We start from the raw sequence: 17,844 nt of genomic DNA on the forward strand, positions 1-17,844 counted from the left end.
GCTAATACTCGGAAACGACCAGCACAACACAGACTCCAACACAAACTCCACATAATAATAAAAAACTAAAGAAAGCACGCGCACGAGCACTCGCTTGTAAACGTTTCAGTTGCAATCTGAAACATCACCGCTAGATGCCGCTGAAAACTCCATACAGCACCTTTAAGTTTTATTATGTTTTTTAAATATCATAAATAATTTATATCATAAATTAAGTCAAATGAAAAATTAACAGTTTGAGAATGCAATGTCCAAAGCGTATCATGACATTCATAGCGTCACAGTTCATAGTTTTATTTCCTTTCTTCTTATCAACATATTCCAGTCTTTTGCACTCTTGCTTTCACTTTTTTCATTGTTCACTGTGTACATTGTCCACTCATTTGCAAGTTAGAAACCTCATCAAATCTCTGTTGAGAGCCTTGATGCGAAAAAAGTGAAAATGTTATCAGTATAAATTTACACAAAATTTACAAAAAAACAGTGCTTTAGTCCATTTGGGGAAGATTGGACAGTGAGAGAAAGCATATGGCAATTTTTGAGCTCAGACTCCGGCCATATGCTGATAGGTTAAAGGGTATGACTGCACAGAGCATGTATACCAGTCAGCACAGTGAACCGCACTGATCCATAACCCTCATTGAGAGAGTGTGTAATTTCGCCAACATTACATTACCTCACTGTCTTTTGCCCACTGAAGGACGTCCGAGCAAGAAAGAGGGTCAGATTTCAGTGGCACGGCACTCTAGACATGTTCTCCCAGGGGAAGTCGAGCCGGGGTCAATGGGGTACGGTCAGCCCTCCTGTGGATGCCAGTCAGCCCCTGTAGGTAGGAGGTCCAGGAAATATTAGATAACCAGTGACTACAGGTTGAGGAAGTGTAACCAGGACAGCTGTTTAAGTAACTGGGGACAGACGGACGGGGGTAACTCAAGAGACAAATCGGATTGGCATAGATTTATGAATTTGCTGGGACATTTCTCAACATCTTCAGACTTTTTTTGAGAAATGTTTTAAAGGCATATATAAATATTGAAATAAAATACATTATTAAACAAACAGTTCCCTGCCCAGATCCCAGTGTCACAATTTCTACAACAAAACCATTTTGTTAGATCCTCAGAGTGATTGATGCTCACTGTATGTGTTTTGTACTGCTTTAGATAAGATCAGTACACTGTCTTCTACCTTATCTCTTTCTCTCTGTGTCAATCTATTCACCATGATGTAAAAAATGTCCTCTCGGTCTCATGGGAGAAATGATACAAAAATCCCCAGATGACTTTTTTTTCTCGGTGATCATTGTGAGATAATAGGATTTAGTTATTCTTGTTTCATACGAAGACTCAACACTTGTCAGGTCATCTATGAAACCATTCATGAAAATGTCAGTCACGCCATATTTCTGAGGGAAAAACAGCCGAAAACAGGAGGGGAAAATGCACAAAGGTCAAACGTCAGGAGGGACAACAGAGAAAGTGTTTTCCAGCTGTGATTGATGATCAGTGTAGAGCCAGAGCATGACACACACACACACACACACACACACACACACACACACACACACACACACACACACACACACACACACACACACACACACACACACACACACACACACACACACACACACACACAACCAGGGTTATTACAGTTTAATAAAAGCTACAACATAACAATATCTGAATAATATTATGTAAAGACAGAGAGACAAACAGACAGACACTCATAAATCGACAGCTTACGATTTAATAAAAAAGGGTAGAAGGAAAGACGAGGGCAAAAAAAGGGATTGAATCGAACCGAACCCATGCAACATTAACCCATTTAATCCATCTAAGCTAGACATGATTAAACTGACTGTATCTTTGACCCCACTTAGAATGACCATTTAAGAGTGGCACATCATGTGTCAGAGAGCTTCATATACTTCAGGACTAGTGGTGTCATCTGTTGATTAATCTGCAATCTAATGATCGCATAAAATGACTATGATATCCCATAACACCTCTATCTCACTCACTGTGGGTATTAAATAAGACTATTTCTGGAAAAGTGAAATGAAGTTAAATATCTTATTGTGAACAATTAATCCATACAGGTTTCATTTATATAAAATGTTTTGACCTCACAAATTTTAACCAAAATGCCAAAACTGGAACTACGAATCTGACACTGTTCTCTTTCATAGGTTCACTCAACGCTGCGGATAGCGCAGTGGGATATTCTCTGAATGTGCCGATTGTCTGAAGCCTTATGGAATCACGCCAATTCATTGGCTGATGGCGTCCGCGCGACATGGCTCCGCCCCGACGCACTCACGTCGCGTCATCACATTCGCGCGCGCGCCATCTGCTCCTCAGATTTCTCTACCTTCAGAACGAAGCGGTCACGTTTGCCCTTCGCTCGTGGTTTTTCTGAAAGCTAACAACTATTACTAGGATTATTCTCGGCGCTTCTGCGACTGTTTAAGCGGAACTCTGTTTCTCCTTACGGTGAAGCTGCCATGGATTACAGACGCTGTACTCCGCCATGTGCTCGTTACATCGCTAACGACGACCCACACAGTAAGTGCGTTAAATGTTTGGGTTTTTCACATGCGCGTGAGGCTATTATAGGATCTTCTAAATGCAAATTCTGTGAAAATTTGTTGCTCAAAACCCTCAAATCGCGGCTCGCGGTCTTTGAGAGAGAATCATTCGTCTCCCCCTGCCGCGCTCCCGAGGCCTCTCGAGGATCCGCGGCTTGGGGTTCGGATGTAGAGCTTGAGGACGTGGAGTTCGAGCAGACGAGCCCCGCTCTTTCTCTCCCTCCCTCCCCTCGGCACGCACGTGGCATGCCAGTCGAATTTTCACATGATTATTTGCGCCCCAGCCCGGGAGCACGCGACGCGGTTTCTTTTGGGCTGGAGGATATACTTTTTACCGAGGCATCCGACTCAGAGGATTTCGGGCCTACTCTCGCCGACGAGGTTATCCCGCCGAGCGGCCAGGAAGCGCGGCCTACTGCGGCCTACGCGGAGCTCGTGGACGTGCTTTCGCGCGCTACGGAGAAGCTCACTATTGATTGGCCCGACGAGCCACGTGAGTCTCAATCTTCTAAACTCGACGAGAGGCTTCTCAGCGGCCCTAATTCTAGGCCGCAACGGAGGAAGCTACCATTTTTCAGTGATCTGCATCATGAGATCTCCAGATCCTGGAAGCAGCCTTTCTCTTCGCGCCTCACTAATGCGGCAGCTGCTGATTTCACCAACCTAGTCGGTTCTGTGGAACAGGGCTATTCCGCCATTCCGGCGATTGAGGAGACTCTAGCCGACCATCTTGCTCCGTCGTCTGCGCCGTCCTGGAAGTCGCGCCCCCTCCTCCCCTCTAAAGCATGTAGGACTACTTCCTCTCTTATTGGAAAATCCTATATGGCGGCTGGGCAGGCAGGCATGACTCTGCACACTATGGCCATTCTCCAGGCCTACCAGGCGGACGTCCTGAAAGAAATGGACGAGGGTGACGGCGTGACCCCTGAAGCGGTCAAGGAGCTTCGTAAGGCTACTGATCTAGCCTTAAGGGCCACCAAGCATACCGCACGAGCTTTAGGTCGCTCTATGGCCGGCTCCGTGGCGGTGGAGCGCCACTTGTGGCTTAATCTCACGGAAATACGGGACAAAGAGAAGGTTTTCCTCTTGGACGCCCCCATTTCTCAGACGGGGTTGTTTGGTGAGGCGGTCAACACTGTGGTTGAGAAATTCCGCTCCTCCAAATCCCAGTCGGCCGCGTTCAGGCAGTTCATGCCCAGGAGGGCTAGGGAACCTTCTGCTCCACCCCCGGTGCGACCCAGAGAACGTCCCTCTCCTAGACCGGAGTTCTCTTCCAGGAGGAGCGAACAGGGACATCCCCCACCTACCACGGTTTGGGGAGCCCGCGGTCGCCCATTTCCCCGTCAACGGCCTCACAAACGCCTCCAATTAAAGCGGTCCGACAAACCGACCGCTTCGGCGGCCCAGAGCCGTTCCTGACCTTCCGGTCGGAAAAAGGAGAGCTCCGCTGCCTTCCCAGGGTTGGGTCAGACCGCACAAGCGTTTCTGCCCACCCCCCAGCTCTCCTTTCCTTGCCCTGTCACCTTCGCCACTCAGAGTGTCTCGAAGTGCAGGCCATATTTCACCATATCGACTCAGTCCAGTGCGGGAGGAAGGAGACGTTTTCTGCTTTCTCCCCTCACCCCGCACACTCTCTATAACTGCCAGCCGCACCCTCGGAGGCACTTTCCTTTTTCCTCCGGAGCAGGCGGACCGGGTCACCATGACCCCAGCATCGATGCCTCCCGTCACGTGCCAGGACGCCAACGGCCTTCCTGCACAGTCAACCTCTTCACCCCAGGAACGTCAACACGGCACCCTCACTCAGGTATGTCGTCTGCACTACAACATTCCTCTTCCTCTATCTCATTTCCTTCCAGAATGGGAGCGCTTACCAGGGGTATCGTCTTGGGTTCTTCGCACAATTCGGTTCGGCTACACTCTTCAGTTTTGCCGCAATCCCCCCTGTTTCAACGGGGTCTTTCCGACTGTAGTAGACAGCGCCACTCAGGCTTCTGTACTGCAACAGGAAATCTCTTCCCTCCTTCTCAAAGGGGCAATAGAGGAGATCCCTCCAGGGGAATCCGAGAGGGGCTTCTACAGCCGTTATTTCCTGGTCCCGAAGAAGGGCGGCGGGTTGCGTCCCATACTGGACCTCCGCCGACTGAACTTCGCCCTTTACAAAGGGAAATTCAAGATGTTGACGCTGAAAGCTATCATATCTCAGATTCGGCCAGGGGATTGGTTCGTGACGATAGACCTAAAGGATGCCTATTTTCACATCCAGGTTGTTCGGCGACACAGGCAGTTCCTCAGGTTCGCCGTTGGAGAAAGGGCGTTCCAGTACAGGGTCCTTCCCTTCGGCCTCTCTTTGGCCCCGAGGACGTTCACAAAGTGCATAGATGCAGCTCTGGCCCCATTGCGGCTCCAGGGCATCCGTGTTCTAAATTACCTGGACGATTGGCTTATTTTAGCCCAGTCCAGGGAGCTAGTGGCCCACCACAGAGACATTGTTCTGAGTCACATCCAGTCTCTCGGTTTGAGGTTGAACTCGGAGAAGAGTGTTCTTGCTCCGGCTCAAAGCACCGTTTTCTTGGGGGTGAACATGGATTCCGTTCTCATGCAGGCCCGCTTGGCCCCTGCACGGATTTCCAGCCTGACGACATGCTTGGCTCGTTTTTCACTAGGCCATCATGTGTCTGTGGGCACCTGCCGCAGGATGCTGGGTCTTATGGCTGCGGCCTCCTCTGTACTACCGCTGGGCCTACTCCACATGAGACCCTTCATGTGGTGGGTGAAGCTCTCAGGGGTTCGACCCTCCGGGTCAACCCTTCGCCTACTGAAGGTATCGCACAGTTGCTTTCGAGCCCTGTCAGTATGGCGGGACCCTCTTTTTCTTCGGAAAGGGGTCAGCATGGGTGCGGTATTTCGTCGCCAGATGGTTACGACGGATGCCTCTCTCACCGGCTGGGGAGCAGTTTTCGAGGGCAGACCAGCGTGTGGGGTCTGGACTGGAGAGGCTCTCTCTTGGCACATAAACTGCCTGGAGTTAAGAGCCGTTTTTCTGGCTCTGCAGCAATTCCTCCCTCTCCTGGAGGGGCACCATGTCATTGTCAGAACAGACAACATGGCAGTGGTGTCACATGTGAACCGGCAGGGAGGGTCTCGGTCACGCACCCTAGACCGGCATGCGCGTCACCTTCTCCTGTGGTCTCAGAGCAAGTTCCTTTCTCTAAGAGCGGTTCATGTCCCAGGGGTTCTGAACCTCGCAGCAGATTTTCTGTCGAGACAGAAACTCAGATCGGGGGAATGGATGTTGAACCGCCAGACGGTGACCCTGATCTGGGAGGTTTTCGGGGAGGCGGAGGTGGACCTCTTTGCATCTCAAGAGTCGTCCCAATGCCCGCTTTGGTTCTCCCTGAGTCCCCCGGCCCCATTGGGGATAGATGCGTTCGCTCACCCTTGGCCAACGCAGAAGCTCTATGCCTTCCCGCCCATCAAACTGATCCAGGCGGTCTTGGCCAGAGTGAGAGAGAGCGGAGTCCGCCTCCTCTTAGTGGCTCCGTTCTGGCCATCTCAGCCATGGTTTTCGGAGCTAATTCCTCTACTGGAATCTTCCCCCTGGAGGATCCCAGTCAGGGAAGATCTGCTGTCACAGCTGCAGGGCAAGATATGGCATCCTCGCCCAGACATATGGAAGCTATATGTTTGGCCGATCAAAGGCCGTTAACATTAAGCTCTGGTCTCCCAACTGACGTTCAGGAGACCATTGCGAGTGCCAGAGCCCCTTCTACAAGGCGACTGTATTCTTCCAAATGGAAGGTTTTTAAGAATTGGTGCTTAGCGCATGATAGGAACCCAGTTAACTGCCCTGTTGGTTCAGTACTGGAATTCCTGCAGGAGAAGTTTGCTGCCGGGGCGGCTGCTACCACTCTCAGAGTTTATGTCGCAGCTATTGCAGCACATAGGGAATCAGATGAGATTCCCCTGGGTAAATTAAGATTAGTTTCTGCTTTTATGCGTGGGGTGAAGCGCCTGAAACCGGCTCGCTCCCCTAGAGTTCCCTCATGGGACCTTTCTGTTGTCCTAGAGGGTTTGACGATGGCCCCCTTTGAGCCCTTAGAGTCAGCTCCGGAAAGGATCCTGACTCTCAAGGTTTCTCTTTTGCTAGCGTTGTCCTCATTAAAGCGGATGGGAGACTTGCAAGCCCTGTCTGTTAGCGAGTCTTGCCTGGACTTTGCCCCTGGCCTGGTCAAAGTTTCCTTGAGGCCGAGACCAGGGTATGTCCCCAAGGTTCTCTCCTCAACTTTTCGCTCGCAGGTAGTTAACCTTAACGCTTTCCACCCTCCTCCATTTTCTTCTGAGGAAGATAGGAAGCTTAACTTGCTCTGCCCAGTTCGTTCTCTTAAGATTTATGTAGACCGCTCAGGCGGTTGGAGGAAATCTAACCAGCTTTTGGTTTGCTTTGGTGCTAGCCGCCGTGGGCTTGCTGCATCGAAGCAGAGGATTTCCCACTGGGTTACAGAGGCTATCTCGTTGGCTTACGGGGTGCGTGGCTTACCTTCACCCCTCAGCATTAGAGCTCATTCCACCAGAAGTGTGGCATCTTCTCAAGCGCTTTTTAGAGGAGCACTTTTGGAGGACATTTGTGTTGCGGCAGGTTGGTCCTCTCCGCACACTTTTGTACGATTCTATAGTTTGGATCTTGACATGACCCCGGGTTCCCAGGTTCTTTCTGTTTGAACTCTTCTTGGTCGTTGTCTCTTGTTTACCAGTCATAAAGCGTTCTAGCTTGGCGAGTTTGGTAGTCCGTTCCCACTGCGCTATCCGCAGCGTTGAGTGAACCTATGAAAGAGAACGTCTCTGGTTACTTACGTAACCTATGTTCTCTGAATAGGGAACGAGACGCTGCGTTAGCGGCCAAGCTCCTCACGCTGCTGACAGTTTTCTTTTCGGCAGAGAAATCTGAGGAGCAGATGGCGCGCGCGCGAATGTGATGACGCGACGTGAGTGCGTCGGGGCGGAGCCATGTCGCGCGGACGCCATCAGCCAATGAATTGGCGTGATTCCATAAGGCTTCAGACAATCGGCACATTCAGAGAATATCCCACTGCGCTATCCGCAGCGTCTCGTTCCCTATTCAGAGAACATAGGTTACGTAAGTAACCAGAGACGTTTTCTGGTGACGTATCCAGGACTCCTCCAATCATTTAGTCCACTTAAATCCAGCCAATGCAAGCTCATGTTCACCTGCCTCCACTTTTGAATCTAAAAATACAAGCAACAAACGATGAGTCACTACATTCTTTTTTCTCTTTTAAAAATCTGTTATACTTGGATGTACGTCACAATATAAAAGAAAATATCTGTCACTACTTTCGTTTCACCGCAATTTTATGTAACTTGAGAATAGTTAGATTGTTAACAGTGCTCTAAAAGGATGACAGGTTGCATCTGGCCAATTTATACCGCAGAACAGGGCAGAAAAACTGTGAGCTTTAAATATTTTGAGGCACACAAATTTATTTATATACTGTATGTGATATCATTTTAATAATTAAAAAAAATAATGATGGGCCATGGGCTCATGTACTTAAAGCACACACTCTTAGAAGTGAGAGTGGGGTAAGTTGTGCCATTGTTGTGTGCCTTTGCACAGTTTTTCCTTTATGATAGACAGGCTTTAACATATCTAGCAAACTCATTACAGACACGCACACTAGTGAGACACACACACAAAAGTCATGATATTGATGAAGTCAAATGAAGCATTTGCTCTCTTTGTTCAAGTTCACCCAGAAAAAAAGAAGACAACCAGAACATTTTGCATGCACAGTCTGTCCAAGCTGTTCTTGTTTTCTTGATCCAGGAGTCTCACATTTGTACAACAGTCATTTTTGAATGTGCATCAAGGTTTGACATCTCTTCTATTATACATGGTTATTAAACCATAACATCAACAACACCTGCCACTATAAATGACAACCGGCCTGCAAGGCAACGAATTTTGTATTGATTTCCGTTCAAAATTCACAGACTCTTAAGTTGACGAGTGATATTCAAGAGCTCGTGTTACTCTCGTTGCTGACAGATGCCTTTTAAAATTACACTGTGATGAAAAAACACCTGCATAAACTTCCAACAAGAGAGACAGCAGTAAAACATATCCCTGTTTGATAGATGTGATTGGATTTGCTTTCAGACAGCAGAATTTGGAACAGTATTCAATCTGAATCCATATTTGTTCAATTACAGTCTAAAATGGATGATTAATGGTGAGACAGACAGGGAAAGGGTGAGTGTCATTTTCCATTATTTATAAGCAGTGTTTGATTGGTCACACCCTTATGAGGAATAGATGATCCCTTCAAAAATCCACCGGAAACAGTAAACTATTGAGGCACCTTATGAAATACAATTGTTTTAAATACTATGATTTTTGGAGATGTTATGATTATATGTGCAGGAACGGAGAACATGCAGCCACGCCAACAAGTTAGACTGTTTCAAATGAGTTCAAGTTGGAAGTGGAATTGACCCAACTTCAGAATAGAAAGAACTCAATAATTATGGAATTGCAGAATCCAGTCATAAAAAAAAAGCACAACGTTTGGCAAAATGTGGATGAATAAATCAAAAGTAGGGCTCTACACTTAATTTGATGACAAAAACTATAAAATAAACTGTTAAAGTTTAATGCATTCATTTGATTACCGCTATTTTTGATGATAAATTTGAATCCAAACACAATCCTACGGTGGCCGAGAGGTGCAAAACAAATCACAATTATAAAAACAAAATAACAAATCCAAAAACAAAATAACAATTCAGAAAACACAACGACAATTCAGAAAACACAATGACAATTCAGAAAACAAAATGACAATTCAGAAAACACAAAAACAATTCAGAAAACAAAATAACAAATCCAAAAACAAAATAACAAATCCAAAAACAAAATAACAATTCAGAAAACACAACGACAATTCAGAAAACACAAAAACAATTCAGAAAACAAAACGGAAAAGGTAGGTATATTTTGAAAATGATATACGTATCGCTGATTGGACAAGACACCTGTCAATCAAGCAAGAACCGGAATCAAGCGATTACTGGTAGTACTGAGGGTAGAAAAGCGATTCGTCTCGGACAAGTGGATCAGTACCGTTACTTTAGTACATGCACGCAGCTTTCTTCTACCGTGAACGAGATTATAATGTTATTTCCTGATGCTGATGTACAGATCAAACGTTAAATCTGAGGTAGTAGACATATATTCATAGGCGTAATTTGCGGGTTGGGGCGGGTGGGACATGTCCCCAGACTCCCCACCACTTTTTTCCATGGTCGATTGTGTCCCCACCACTTTTGAAACATCTCGCGGCACGGATGTACCAATAAAAATAAATAAAACATCTCCAGTTCACTCTAGTTCACTGTTTTTGTGTTTTCTGAATTGTTTTTTTTGTTTTCTGAATTGTTATTTTGTTTTCTGAATTGTTATTTTGTTTTCTGAATTGTTATTTTGTTTTCTGAATTGTTAATTTGTTTTCTGAATTGTTATTTTGTTTTCTGAATTGTTATTTTGTTTTCCGAATTGTTAATTTGTTTTCTGAATTGTTATTTTGTTTTCTGAATTGTTATTTTGTTTTCTGAATTGTTATTTTGTTTTTATAATTGTGATTTGTTTTGCACCTCTCGGCCACCGTACAATCCAGAACAATTAAAACAGAGAATACAACGTTTTGTAGAGCACAATTATTGTAAAAAAAACTAACATTTAAGAAATCATATTAATTTAATATTTTTTTATTATTAAATTCAAATAAACCAATACAATTTTATGGAAAAACAGAAAACACAGAATTCATAGGGCCATAGAAAGGAGATTTCACATTATTATAATGTTGTTATAATAATAATAATAATAATTAATTCATTTATTCATTAAATGAAAGTGCTGAAACTTTAGTTATACAAACTTTAATATGTATTTATTCAATAAAGTATTATTATTATTATCATATTTTTTTATTTGTATTATTATTGTTGTGTTTTGATATTTTTATTATTATCTATTCATCCATTCTCTAAACCGCTTGTCTTGTGTGAAGTTGTGGGGGATTCTGGAGCTTTATTAATAATAATAATAATAATATACTTCATTGAATAAATATATTGTTTGTTTAAATGCTACAGAACTTGCCAATTATTTAGTTACCGGTACATTCAAAATTCAGCTAACTCAAATCTGAGGGGCTGTACATTTCAAATGAGCATGACGCTTCTTAACAGGCAGAATCTGTGAGCAAAGATACTGATGGAAAGAGAGTATTTTATTAAATGTAATCGTGTAATCACAATGTTGACGGTCTGATGATGTGGGCGGCCTGTCTGTCTATCCCACCTCAGATGGAAGCGGTGGTCTGAAAGCATTCCTGTCCATCAGCACAATCTAACACGATTGACTCAGTTCTGCTCCCACTGCCTTCCTGCTCATGCTGAGACAGCACTAACTCTCTCACACCCACACACACACATATGCAGACCCTCGCAAATCAGCTTCTTTTACCCCATGCTCTTCCTTTCTCCCTCTTTGACCGACACACACATAATCACTTCTCCTAATAGTCTGTCCCACATGCCCTGAGCTACCGTTTGGTGTACGACTCGATTGCTCCCCGAGTGATTTCACAGTGCGCCGGGCTCTGGTGCTATGAGCTCAGACAGGAAATGCTGCTGGTTGCTTATTTTGGCCCTTGCCGTGGAAGGCAGGTGCAGACTAATAGGAGCTAATGGACTGGCTATTGTGCCACTTCCTGTTGGAGAATTCCCCCAGGAGAGGCAGGTCCGGGGAACTTATCTGCAGGGGTTTGGGTCTCTGATGAAGGAAGTGAGCTCAAGGCCACTGAGGCACTGCAGATAACACGCTTCCAGGCCATGCAGACACAAACACTGTTCAAACTGATAAAACTAGGCAACAGTTTTACAGTTAATATTTCAGTCACACACGCACACACATCAAATGTTGATTAACACACACCAACCGCCAGCTCATGGGCAAAAATATCTGAAACAATGAAAATGACACATTTTTTCCATGTGACAAACTGAAACCACCTCATTTGCTATAAATAGTAATGTCCTAGGCTATTTTTAGGAATCTGAAATGTGTGACATCACACTAAAGGATTATACTTCTGGGTGGGTGGTTTAGCAAAAGTCCCATTTAAAATCATTGTAGCCCAAAAAGCAATTACAACACCAGCCGCAGTGTCGAAAATTTAAACACCAGAGGGAGCCCATTTTTTCTTCCTACAAGGCCTTAGTGTTTCTAATACAGTGAGTGCATTTGTGGATTTAAAAAGAATTGAAACAATGCACATTCAAACATAATAAAAAGCACATTTTCACTGAGAATCAAACTCAATTCTTCTTCTTTGCTGATGTGATTAGGAGTTAACAGCGCGAGGATGGACCAGTCGGGCCTTTAAAATGCTCTTCAGGGTTCTATTATGTCGACCGGGAGCGGACACTGACTTCATCAAGGACTGGAAGAGTGAAGTGGCAGGAGGCACATCAACTAGACAATAGATAAACCCGCTCCATTTCAGCTGAAATAATCCTCTCTTTACACACAGCTTGCCATCACTGCCTTAAGAGAAATAGCGAACATCTCAGTGTCAAAGCATTTGTTGTCTGGACTAGAAACGGTCGGGAAGCCTACTGTGAAATTTAGGGCTGCCTTCTGTGAGAGAAAAAAGTAACTTTAACTCTGTTCTTTTAAGCCAACACTTCCACGGCATATGATAGTATCACACGGTTGGCCTTGTGTGGAAACAATTAATTGTTTAGGGGGTCAAATACTTGCTCAATAATCCACTACCTACAAACGCCTTTCTGTTTACAAAGTCAATTGGAGGTGAGTACAGAAACACAGCAGCTGCCATGGTGTCCTATTGGTGAGCGCTATAGACTGCTCTCATGAAAAACACTGCGTTTGGACAAGCACTGCATGAATGTAACGGCTCATTCAGACAATCAGTCAATACAAGTCAGAGGTAAAAAGTGTCATAGAATATGTGTGACCGTAAATCAATTAATTTAAGTGCACTAAGTGATTTTTTTTTTGTACTTCAAAAAAGTTTTGCACTTACAAAAATGAATAGTGCTTCTGGAAAATAAGTTATACATGAAAACACATGAAATAAGGCATTATTAGGCATTATAAGGCAATAAGGATTTTCCATGTCTAATTTGAAATCATACAACTATCCTTGAATTGTTATTTGAGTAAATATACACAAACATACCTCAAACACCTACATTTATCAGAGAATGTCAACCTGGGATGGTCTTACCCCCATAAACTCCATAACCCCACATAAACTCCATGTGCACTCCAAAAATGGTGGGGTCAGCACAGATGCATTGATTGTTCCGGAAGATGAATAACTGTCAGCGAAACATGAGCATTAAATTACTGTGCAAATTTAAAATGACAAGTAAAAAATTATTTTGTTATTATATAAACTAAAGCTGGTATATTTTGTCCCCCAAAAAATATTTGGACGGTTAGCTTGTACCACTGTGAATGCTTCAGCAAGGATGCATTAAATTGATCAAACGTGAAAGTAAATATATCTATAATTTTACACATATTTTTTTTACATTCTTTTGAACTTTCTACTCTCCTTAAATACTGAAAAAGCACTCAACACACACACACACACACATATTTTTGATATGCTAAAATACTATATATATATATATATATATATATATATATATATTACTATAATTGTATATTAATGCTTGTATTGTATTTTTATCAAACAAATGCATCCTTGGTTAGCATCTTTCAGAAACATCTTTCAGAAACACAAACATATATATATATATATATATATATATATACAGATACGGATATATATATATATATATATATATATATATATATATATATATATATATATATATATACAGATACGGTATACGGTATAGTGTATTTACTTAAAAACACATTTGGAGCATTAAAATTAGATAAACAGTTTTTTTTTTGTTTTTTTTTTAAGACAGGAATATCCTCCTTTGTTTCCAGATGCCATCATTAACTCACCCTCAAGTTGTTCCAAACCTATATAAGTTTAATATTCACAAAAAGAAGATACTTTGAAGAATATGGGTAACCACACAGTTGGTAGGTATGAAAAAAAATACTATTGAAGTCAATGGGTCCCATCAACTGTTTGGTTACCAACATTCTTTAAAAAATATTTTTTTTGTGTTCAGCAAAACAGGTGAATAAATGATGACAGAATTAAAAAAATTTGGGTGAACTATCCCTTTAAGAGTCCAAATACTTTTTGAGGGACCCTTATATATATTAAGTCAACTGTATGTTTCCTTCGATAGGCAGCAGGAATCTGATTTTGCACATCAATGTAAATCTTTAGCTGTATTTCACAGGTTGTTTAAATGCAGGCCATTCACCTTCCTGAAAGATCGAACACATAATGAGTAACGGGCATAAAATATTTCCTCTCTTCCCACAGCGGCTCAGAGGGCAAAGACAGAGCCGTAGAAAAGCGAGACACTGATTATGTTAGACAGAGGGGTTTGAAAATCAACCTAAGCGTCGGGAGGATTTGTGTCGTTAACCTCTCCTTCCACCCTGGGAGGGGGAATAAAGTAAAAAGTAAAAAGAAATGAAGTTGCCATGGTAACAGTGAATCTGAATACGAGAGCGTCTTTATTGAAAGTGACATATTAATAAACTGTAACCTCCCAAGGGCCAGTAATCAGGCTTCAATTAAGTTTTCTCTCCCTCTTTCGCGCTCTCTGTCAGATCTCGCGTTCACTTTGCCTGGGTTTCTGTTCCACGTCTTTGCCTCCAGTCTGCGTACGCACATTTAATAATGCATCGAGGTGGCGGTCCTCAGACACTTGACATTAGCTGGGAAACGCACCACTGTTTTATCGATTGGCTTGATGAAGTATTTCATCGGCAGGTCGCGAGCCAGGGGATGCTACGGATCTACTGTCATTTCCACCTCTGAGAAGAAAGAGGTAGAATACAAAATTATGTGGTCTACAGTTAGAGAACAAGAAAGACAAAAACTAGAGTAAGAAGAAGTGAATAGTGCAAGACACTGGACATGTGGCCTAGCGGTTCAAGTGCTCAAAGGAAAATGTGTGTTTGAATCTGACTTGCGTCAAGAATTGGATTTCACAAATGCTTTATAACAACATCGTGTCATGTCTTTACTGTCCTACTCTATATAGCAGCAGAGCCTGATTTCACAAAGTTCTATATAGCATGCAGAACATGCTATATAGCAAAAATAACACAAAACTAAAGTCAGGTTTAGCTGGTTTGCATAGCTCTCTCCAGGTATCATATACATCTTGTAATAAAATAAAAAGAAAAAACTATTCAACACACATAGTTTAGGTGATCTGACAGACAGACCTTTTTACGAATGCATCAATGCACAACAGCAAAAAAAGATCTTTATATTTATTTACAGTTATCTAAGGTTTGGATGGGAAAAGCAGAGAGAGAGAGAGATAAAATGAGAATATGAAAGGTGAGCTTAAATGAAAAAGAAAGAGAGAAGACAGGGCCCATAAAAGTGGATTGATCGACCAATGCACCATCCTTTCACCCTCGATATGATCTGTGCTGCTTTATGGCATATTACCTTGAGCAGTTTCAATAGAAATCCTCATATAGAGACGTAGAGCACTGTCTCCGCTGCATCCATTACTCAGTATGGAGCGATAATCAGACAAACTGTAATAAGGAGTCATTAAATGCCAGGAAAGGAAACTAAATCTCAAGAGATGGAGCCAATGGGGCTGATGGGCTCCGGTGCTCAGTTGAGATCTGGATGCAATGGGCTCCTCACCGCACACATGTGCAAATCACTCTCTAATAAACCATGATTACAGCACTGATTTAAACCAGAGATTTACGGTTCTCTTGTAAAATTTCCTGGCCTTGGGTACAGCACCTCAACCTCTGCTGCCTGAGGTGACTGCAATATAGCGTGTCCTTGTTGATAGTGGACTCTCTCATTGAATTCCTTAGAAAAGAGAAGAACTTTTTTTGAACTAGGGAGATTTTCTTAAAACGGGCCAGGGAAAGGGGTGCCTTTTTAATAAATAAATAAATCAAGTGAGGAAAATAATAAACAGTACAGAAAAATACAAAGTAAACAAACAAAATAGAGTAAACAACTCATTAACAAGGCAGCCCTTTTCACTTATGATGAAATGAACTGAAATTTTAGATGACTTAAAACTGATCTTCTCATTGATGCAATTTTTAGAAAACATTCAGCTAGGTTAAATTAAAGCTGCAATGGTCATGGCACCTGCGGCATTATGGGGGATTTGTTGGCTATAATGGTCCAAAAAGAAGGTGAATATTATTAACTTTTGTTTTATTTTATACAGCAAAAATGCATTAAATTGATCAGTAATTGCAGACAGTCATAATGTTACTTTTTTTTCTTTCTTTTTTCTTTCTTTCAGAATTTTACAAATTCTGCTCTTTTGGACTTTCTATTAAAAAAAATATCACAGTTTCCACAAAAATAACAGCAAATATTTTCAACCGTTTTACTGTATTTTTGTTCAAATAATAATTAGTCTGGTGAGGATTAAATATGAATAAATAAAAATATTTTATCTACAACCAGTAAGGCATATTACAATATAAATAAATAAATAAATATAATAATCATCAAAACCTGAAAACGTTAAGATTAAAGTCCACATGTTTTCCATTACCATTCCCTTACAATGGATGGTGGTCCAGTGTTATTGTGAACAAACAATGACTGTCAGAATTGAGCTAATCAGATAAAAGCAGGAAGAGGGCAAATGAAAGAAAGGTAAACACTTGTAGATTTCATCTCTGCTTCAGGCTGGCAAGTCTATTGTTCAAGAAGAAGTGGTACACATGCAAATAGCACAGAATTCAAACTCTGCTCATTGTGTTGCCGATGAAAAGCCAATTTATATTTAGACATGGTCGAAATGTTTGTCAGATCGAGAGCAGTTACCACCTCTGAATACTGGGATTAATGCTAATATTGAGCTGCTGGCTGGTTCTGTCGTTATTATTACTTGAATAAATGACAAAGGATGGATCACGATTTTGGTTTACAAACTGTAATGTTTTATCAGTCATTCACGTTTGAGCTCGATTAAAGTTTGGGTAAGTATTTACTATTTACCCGTGGGCCCGGTTTGCTTACATGAGTATAAAACAAAACGTTCTTTCTCTGAGTCTTTATTATTAGAACAGAGTGGAGACCTATCTGTATTATAGTAGGACGTATAGATGCGAGCACTGTCCACTTGCTCAAATATTCTCTCTGGAAACAGCCCTAGCAACGTCAAACTGTGATAGCCATTGTTCTTCGTTCATAGTTATGACGGAAACAATTCTCTGTACACCTATGGCCTGAAAAGTTTTTCAAGTTAGATGCAGTACTTGTTATTTTTATAAACTTTATACAAAGTTTTATGAAATGTTTTTACTTCAATTTAGAATTTAATTTGGATTTACATTGTCTTTACGTGGTAGATCAATCACAACAGACTGGGCCGTCGGACCAATCAGAGCACAGTAGGCTAACGGAAAGGAGGGGTTTAGAGAGACTGAATCTTTGAACTGCTGCGAACAAATCATTTGAGGATCTTTAAGAAATGAGGTGATATTAAATCCTTATTATGATAAAATGAAAGTGTTTTTTGACCTTGGATACATGTAAATTTGTTGTAACAAAATAAAAATCGAACCTTTAAAATTGCATAATAGGGACACTTAATTAAACTTAAAATGAACAGTCTTTCTTGCTCTCAGCAAAATAGCCCAAACCTACGGATGACTCATCCTGCACTAAACAGATTTTTGTCCAATTAGATGCTCACTATGTACCATCCCGAGAAAACTGGATCTCTAAACTCCAATTAGAAATGTTTTAAATTATTTTTTTTAGCACATGTAAGGCTGAAATCATCTACAAAATCAAGTGTGGAAACTTGTGTTACCTGAGCATGCTATATCGTCAGGCCCCTGTAGAGAGAGATAAGGCCCCCGATGAACTGTAATGTATAGAGACGATGACAGGTTTTAGAGAGTAATTTAATGGTATGCAGAGATGTTGAGCACAGCGTCTCTTTGTGTTTTGCTCTCTCATGTTCGCTCTCTGTCTGTAAATCTGTGAGGAAGTGTTGGAGTCTGTTAGCTGAAGTTTTCT

General features: G+C 42.2%; 1 long non-coding RNA gene across 1 annotated transcript in view; it reads right to left on the reverse strand.

The window, feature by feature from the left end:
- Positions 1-244: 244 nt before the first annotated feature.
- The window catches only part of LOC307001276, a 62,478-nt gene continuing 44,878 nt past the window's right edge, over positions 245-17,844 (reverse strand). The window contains exon 4 of the long non-coding RNA XR_013798198.1: positions 245-823. This is a non-coding gene — a long non-coding RNA (uncharacterized lncRNA). The remainder of the gene's footprint in view (positions 824-17,844) is intronic.

This window comes from Phoxinus phoxinus (genome assembly GCF_949152265.1).
Source record: "Phoxinus phoxinus genome assembly, chromosome: 7".
Classification (NCBI taxonomy): domain Eukaryota; kingdom Metazoa; phylum Chordata; class Actinopteri; order Cypriniformes; family Leuciscidae; genus Phoxinus; species Phoxinus phoxinus.